Here is a 7,434-nt window from a genome sequence, read left to right on the forward strand (position 1 = left end):
AGGGTTCCGTACCTCATAGGGGAAAAAGGAACCCTTGTAGGATCACTTTGTTGTCTGTCTCTGTCTGTCTATCTGTCTGTCCGTCCGTGTCGTGTCTGTCAAGAAACCTATAGGGAAGGAGAGAGCCCTCTTAACGCAACGATTTTTAACGCTCGTGTGAATTACGCCTAACTCCACAAAATATACCACGTTCACGGAACAATTTTTTTATGGCATCCTAAAAGCCTCAAACCTCCGCTACTATAACAATGTAACAAGTTTCTACTGCAGTTCTTAAAATAAAATATTTTGAATTGATATTAAACTCTTACAAAACTCACCGGATTGTCTGCCCATAATTCATAGCTCGCATGACCTGTAAAAATACAAAAATAGCGTTATTTTAAAGGAAATATTAACAACTAGCCGATGCCCGCGACTTCGCCCGCGTGGATTTAGGTTTTTCGAAATCCCGTGGGAACTCTTTGATTTTCCGGGATAAAAAGTAGCCTATGTGCTAATCCAGGATATTATCTATCTCCATTCCAAATTTCAGCCAAATCCGTCCAGTAGTTTTTGCGTGAAGGAGTAACAAACATACACACACACACACACACTCACACACACACACACACACACACACACACACACACACACACACACACACACACACACACACACACACATACAAACTTTCGCCTTTATAATATTAGTGTGATTCAATCATATGATACAAGCTAGTATGATATCCACGACAAGCTGAGGCTAGGGTCGTTTATTATGTACCAAAAAAGTGCGAGTCAGACTCGCGCACCGAGGGTTCAGTACTCGGGTATTTTTTCAGACATTTTGCACGATAAATCAAAAACTGTTATGCATAAAAATAAAAATAAATCTGTTTTAGAATGTACAGGTAAAGCCCTTTCATATGATACCCCACTTGGTGTAGTTATCTTACTTTGAAAGTTGAAACACATTTTTTTTTTTAAATGATGTAACCACAAATTCGCGGTTTTCGGATTTATTCCTGTACTTGTATTATAAGACCTACCTACCTGCCAAATTTCATGGTTCTAGGTCAACGGGAAGTACCCTATAGGTTTCTTGATAGACTCGACGGACGGACGGACGGACAGACAGACAGACAAACAGTCAGACAACAAAGTGATTTTATAAGGCTTCCGTTTTCCTTTTGAGATACGGAACCCTAAAAATGATGAGTGATACACAGACTATTGGCATTTTGTCATATTATGTGATTTATCAAATATCGTACAGGTAAAGAAACTGGAAGCTAAAATTAAATACTAGGGTATGCAATTCCTTTTTGTCTCTATTAAAAACGTACCGCAAACTTCCACACAACTTTTCTGTTACCAAAACTTTTAAGCAATCGGACGTAGATTTTCCTAGACCAAAAGTTTATAAGTACTTATACCAATTGAGAATATGTTTTTTAGAGTTAAGTTCTTAACTTAGCCAATCTAACATTAGCCTGGAGAAAAAAAACTAAAACTAAACCGAACTCGACGGAGTCTCGGAAGTTAGTTCGAGTTAGTCTAACTTATTTGCGTCACTTGGCAAAGTTTATTTTAAGTATTGTTCAACTTAGCTTGAAAATTTAGCTAGCTGAAGTAGGTACCTATATTACGCGACAAGTCGAGATGGCAATCGAGGTATGAGGCGGGGGGACGCCCCGCACACCCGCACGCCATCTCCCGATTGCCATCTCGATCTGTCGCATACTATAGGTATCAGAGTTGCTTGCTGGTTATAGTCTAATGGTTAAGCCGTTGGTCTTCTTTATGAGGGGTTACGGGTTCGATTTCGGGCATGTACCTACTTCTAACTTTTCGGAGAGTGCATTATGTGCTTTAACGGTGAAGGAAAACATCGTGAGGAACAAACCGGCCAAGTGCGAGTCGCTCGCGCACTGAGGGTTCCGTACTCGGGTATTTTTTCCAACATTTTGCCATTTTGCACGATAAATCAAAAACTATTATGCATAAAAATAATTAAATTCTGTTTTAGAATGTACAGGTAAATCCCTTTCATATGATACCCCACTTCCCACTTGGTATAGTTAACTTACTTTGAAAATTGAAACATTTTTTTTTTTAACGACGATAAGACCTACCTACCTGCCAAACCTGATTCTAGGTCAACGGAAAGTACCCTATAGGTTGCTTGGCAGACACGACACGGACGGACAGACAAATAGACAGACAGACAACAAAGTGATCCTATAAGGGTTCCGTCTTTCCTTTTAAGGTACGGAACCCTAAAAGTACACTAACTAGTAAGTAACTAAAAAGTTTTTAGTACAATTTTTTTTTTAATATTATACATTTCTATTAGTAGAGATAAAAATCTGATAAAGTCTGTTGGGTACCTAGCTACTAGATGAAAATAATAAAAATCGTTGTAAAATAAAATTCCTTTGATACATACAAAAAATGGCAGATTAAAAATCAGGAATCGGATTATTTTGCACGGACTACCGACGGATTACCGGGGGATTTGCGGTGAGTAAAAAGCCTATACCCCCCGTCCTCCTTAGGGGGAGAAGGTATACGTGTAACAAAGTACTTGACCACTTGGTCCTACAATATGTGTTGATATCACAATGCGCGTTAATTGATCTATTGGTTTGTTACCTTGACGACGATACTCAAATTATTCTTGAAGAATTTTATTTCGGAGTTTTTCCCTTGTTAGAAATATTAACACAAAAACATTCAATCATTATTGGGCCTTAATAAGCCTCAACAGCTCAAGGGCCTGAAAACCGAAAGGTCAGCGGTTCAAAATGCGCCCGTTGCATTATTGTCGTACCAACGCCTAGCACAAGCTTGGTGCTTAGTTGTTGAGGACTTATCGGGTATATTAGTTGATGGAACAAATGGTTGATATTTTTTTTAAAAATTGTTCAGCCTGGAAATCTGAAACCTTGCACATCTCTTTATAATGTTGAATAAAGCCAAATTCTTTGAAATTTCCACAACATAGCTAAGTAGGCTAGTCACTAGTTAGATACTGTAACAGTTGATAAATTGAAGCGGCGGGAAATCTAAGCCAGAATAACCTATAAGCAAGAATCAAAGCCAGAATCTAAGCCAGAATAACCTATAAGCTTGAAGAGCTAAGCCTAGAATTAACCTAAACTACAGCGCTCACCACTATGCCACAGAGGTTGTCTTCTCGTTAACGAGTTGCTTAATGGAGGTATAGAAAAGAGATAGGCAGAACAGTGTTTGTCTTTGCGCGTCGATGGTTCCGTGGCCGCGGGATTAAAAAATATGTTGTACTTTTTTAATTTTTCGCGTAACAATGCGAAAATCATCGATTCGTGTGAATTTTTTGAGTGGCTATGGATTAAAAAAGGTAGGATTAAAAATCCTTTTATCAAAAAAGCTGTTTTTTTTTGTTTGGATAAAAAAAAAATAAGTTTAATCTTTCATTATTTTTTTGTAAATCGGTATTGGAAAAGCATTGTTTCGTGCGTTTTTTGATAAATGGGATTCGGAGTTTAATAAAAAAAATTGAAAATATGTTCTACGTCTACTTTTTATACAATAACAGTGATAAAAATACTTCGTAACTTATATTTTACTATAATTATTATTTAACTGCTGAAATGATTTAAAATAAGTTATTTTATTATATTGTTTATCAATTTTTCTTAACAAAATACTAACCCAATCCTGCCGAAAATTCAACGATTAGAACAATGAAACAAATTAAGAAAAAAAAATCAAATTAAGGAAAACCTTTTATCAGTAGTATGCCTATTAAAATCTTATGTTTAAAAATTTTTAGACTTTCGAAATAAGTATTAGTTTACATTTTTTTACTAAACACATTAAGATACAACCTTGAGCCAAGGTTTTTGAGTGAATTCAGCGGAACTCTAAAAATAATTAAGCTAATTGCCATCATGGAGGATTGAGACATTTTTTTTAATTAACTCTCGAATTTCTAAGTGATGTTGTGGCAATTTTAACTGTGAAATGTTTTTTAATTTTCAAAACTCCACTAGCCAAAATAATGACAACTTTTGATGAAGCTTCCATGTTTATAGAAAATAACAACAGTCTACTGGTTTAGAGTTTTAGACGTCTTTTTTTTGGGTTTCTTGATTCTTGGTCAACGGGAAGTACCCTATAGGTTTCGTGACAGACACGACGGACAGACAGACAGACAGACAGACAATAAAGTGATTCTACAAGGGTTCCTTTTTCCCCTATGAGGTACGGAACCCTAAAAACAAATGCGACAGATTAATTATGACATCGCACCAGTTGCAATTAGTTAACAGGGCTCTCTCCGTCACTCGCTTCATACAAACGTAGTTCCAATTTCATTTGAATATTAAGCAACCAAAGTCCATGAAATTTTGCAGACATATTCTAGAAACTAATATCTATGTCTGTGGTTTTCCAGATTTCTGTTAAAATATTCGGTTTCAAAGTTACGCGGTCTTAAAAATTTACATACAAATCTTTGAGCCCCTGTAATTTTAAAACTACATATTTTTAGAAAAATCTAAAACACCACAGACAATGATATTAGTTTCTAGAATATGTCTGCAAAATTTCATGGACTTTGGTTGCTTAATATTCAAATGAAATTGGAACTACGATTGTATGAAGCGAGTGACGGAGAGAGCCCTGTTAATTTCAAAAATATTGAAATGTAATTGAAAAATATAGCATTTCCAACTGCTATGTTAATTAAAATCAAGTATGATTTCAAGTTTCAATCGTCAAAGTTATTGGCAAGGGGTTGGAGTTGAGTTTTTCAAAATTTTCTGTCGCCAATTAGCAGCTTTCGAATATCCAAAATGGCCGACCGGTTCCCGCCATTTTCGCAAAGTTTTTGATAATGGAACGTTTAAGAAATTTATTGGCGGCGATTTTTTTTTTTATTTTCTGAGGTTCTTTTCATATCGATTTGCGGTTAAGTGTTTTGTAAAGGTTTTTTATGATGGCCACAGTTTATTGGGAGGAAAATCGTAATTGTTTTTTTTAAATATGGCTATTGGTTTTTTTTAAGTACTGTTTTTAACCCCCGACTTAAAAAGAGGGGTGTTATAAGTTTGACGTGTGTATCTGCGTATCTATCTGTGGCATCGTAGCTCCTAAGCTAATAAACCGATTTTAATTTAGTTTTTTTTGTTTGAAAGGTGGCTTGATCGAGAGCGCTCTTAGCTGTAATCCAAGAAAATCGGTTCAGCCGTTTGAAAGTTATCAGCTCTTTTCTAGTTACTGTAACCTTCACTTGTCGGGGGTGTTATACATTTTTAATTTACACTTGTTTTATTATAATGCTAGTTTGTCTTTCTCGATAACCTTCATACTTTGGTGTGAGGTGGCGAGCGGCCTTTTACGTGTTTTATTTTTTTAGTATACCAATTAGAACTCTATGGTTCAAATCATAATGGTGAGTTTAATTTGTTCTCCAAACACTCAACTGTCATCCAGCTCCAAACCTTGCTCACCTTGTGACGTTTAATGAAACCGTAACACTATTTCGTCTTATCATTCAACGGGGGCGTAGCTCAGATGGTAGAGCGCTCGCTTAGCATGCGAGAGGTACCGGGATCGATACCCGGCGCCTCCAAATTCAAAATTTTTTTTCATTTTTGAAAAAATGTTTTTTTTTATCACACTAATATTATAAAGGCGAAAGTTTGTATGTGTGTGTGTGTGTGTGTGTGTGTGTGTGTGTATGTTTGTTACTCCTTCACGCAAAAACTACTGGACGGATTGGGCTGAAATTTAGAATGGAGATAGATTATACTCTGGATTAGCACATAGGCTACTTTTTATCCCGGAAAATCATAGAGTTCCCACGGGATTTTTAAAAAACTACGTCCACGCGAACGAAGTCGCGGGCATCAGCTAGTTATTTATAATTTTGTACCTATTTTTAATCCCCGACCCAAAATGAGTGCTGTTATAAGTTTGACGAGTGTATCTGTGTATCTGTCTGTGGCATCGTAGATCCTAAACTAATGAACCGATTTTTATTTAGTTTTTTTGTTTGAAAGTTGGCTTGATCGAGAGTGTTCTTAGCTATAATCCAAGAAAATCGTTTCAGCTGTTTGAAAGTTATCAGCTCTTTTCTAGTTACTGTAACCTTCACTTGTCGGGGTGAAATATGATAATTAAGTAGGTACCTATACCTACTTGCCAATTTGTTTAATACGCACATAGGTAATTCTGAAAAGTTAAGGGTGCTTATCTTATCAAATTATCTTTAGAGAAGAAAATTATTTAAGTAAGTAACTATGGTTGTTTGTAGATATAACAAGAAGATTTTAAAAAAGAAGATTTAAAAAAAGAATATAAACACAAAACACCATAAGTTTCGTAAAAGTTTATCAACCTATCGATTGTGTGTTGTAAGGAAATATTGAATTCTAATGCATTTCACATGTACACTAAACCGTTCATTCGTCAATAATACATACAACTGCAATCGTATTTATTTTGTCTGTCCGTATTCGCTTCAAAACGCACTCCATTCGAGCAGAAATACAAAGATAAAGCATAAGAAACGACTAAAACGTAGATTTAAATAATTTAGTTTTGCTACTCGATAATAGATGGCGTAATAGTTTTATTATTTGTAACCTAATTCGAATAAGTAAACTTTGTAAACCTGTTAGATACTTACTTTTTTATTTATCGATTTAGATGAAATTAACGAACAGATTTTTACGAAACTTGGCACAGACAAAGCTTGCATTCCATAGTTTAAATCATTCGTAGGTCTATGGTTTAAATGGTTAAATGTTTACTATGAAGTATACTTTTAAAACAGAAATCGAAAACTAAATCTATACTTACTAATATAAAAATGCGAAAGTATATCTGTCTGCATGTTAACTTTTCACAGCCAATCCGTTCAACTAATTTGGACAAGATTTGGTACAGAGATAGCTTGCGTCCCGAAAAGAACAATAGTTAACTTTCATCTTGGAAAATCAAAGAGTTCCTAGGGGATTTTCAGAAAACCTAAATCCAGGCGGACGAAATTGTTTTTTAAATTCAGCTTTAGCCCTTGACTGCAATCTCACCTCATAGTGAGTGATGATGCAGTCTAAGATGGAAGCGGCCTAACTTGGAAGGGGTATGGCATTTTTTATTAAACCCATACGCCTTTGGTTTTTACACGTGAGAATCATCTTCTTACACAAAAATAAAGCTATTACCTATCAACTGTTTTATTTAGTAAAAAAAAAAAATACAAATCCTAACACCCATTGAAATGTACCAAACTAAATATAAAAACCTTTCGGACTGAAAATACGTTGAAATATCTGATTTCAAAGCACTCACGCTAGATTAGCCATGAACGGGCAAACGGGGAAATCTGACATTTGACGTTTGTAAAATGTCATTATGGAACTTTGTATGAGACCATTGCTATGTGTAGGTATGTATTGCT

At 35.4% G+C, this 7,434-nt stretch overlaps 1 non-coding gene across 1 annotated transcript; it reads left to right on the plus strand.

The window, feature by feature from the left end:
• Positions 1 to 5,528: 5,528 nt before the first annotated feature.
• On the plus strand, positions 5,529 to 5,601 carry Trnaa-agc. The gene has a single exon. It is a non-coding gene; the product is annotated as a tRNA-Ala (tRNA).
• Positions 5,602 to 7,434: the final 1,833 nt, after the last annotated feature.

Source organism: Maniola jurtina, chromosome 27 (genome assembly GCF_905333055.1).
Source record: "Maniola jurtina chromosome 27, ilManJurt1.1, whole genome shotgun sequence".
NCBI classification, from domain to species: Eukaryota; Metazoa; Arthropoda; class Insecta; order Lepidoptera; family Nymphalidae; genus Maniola; species Maniola jurtina.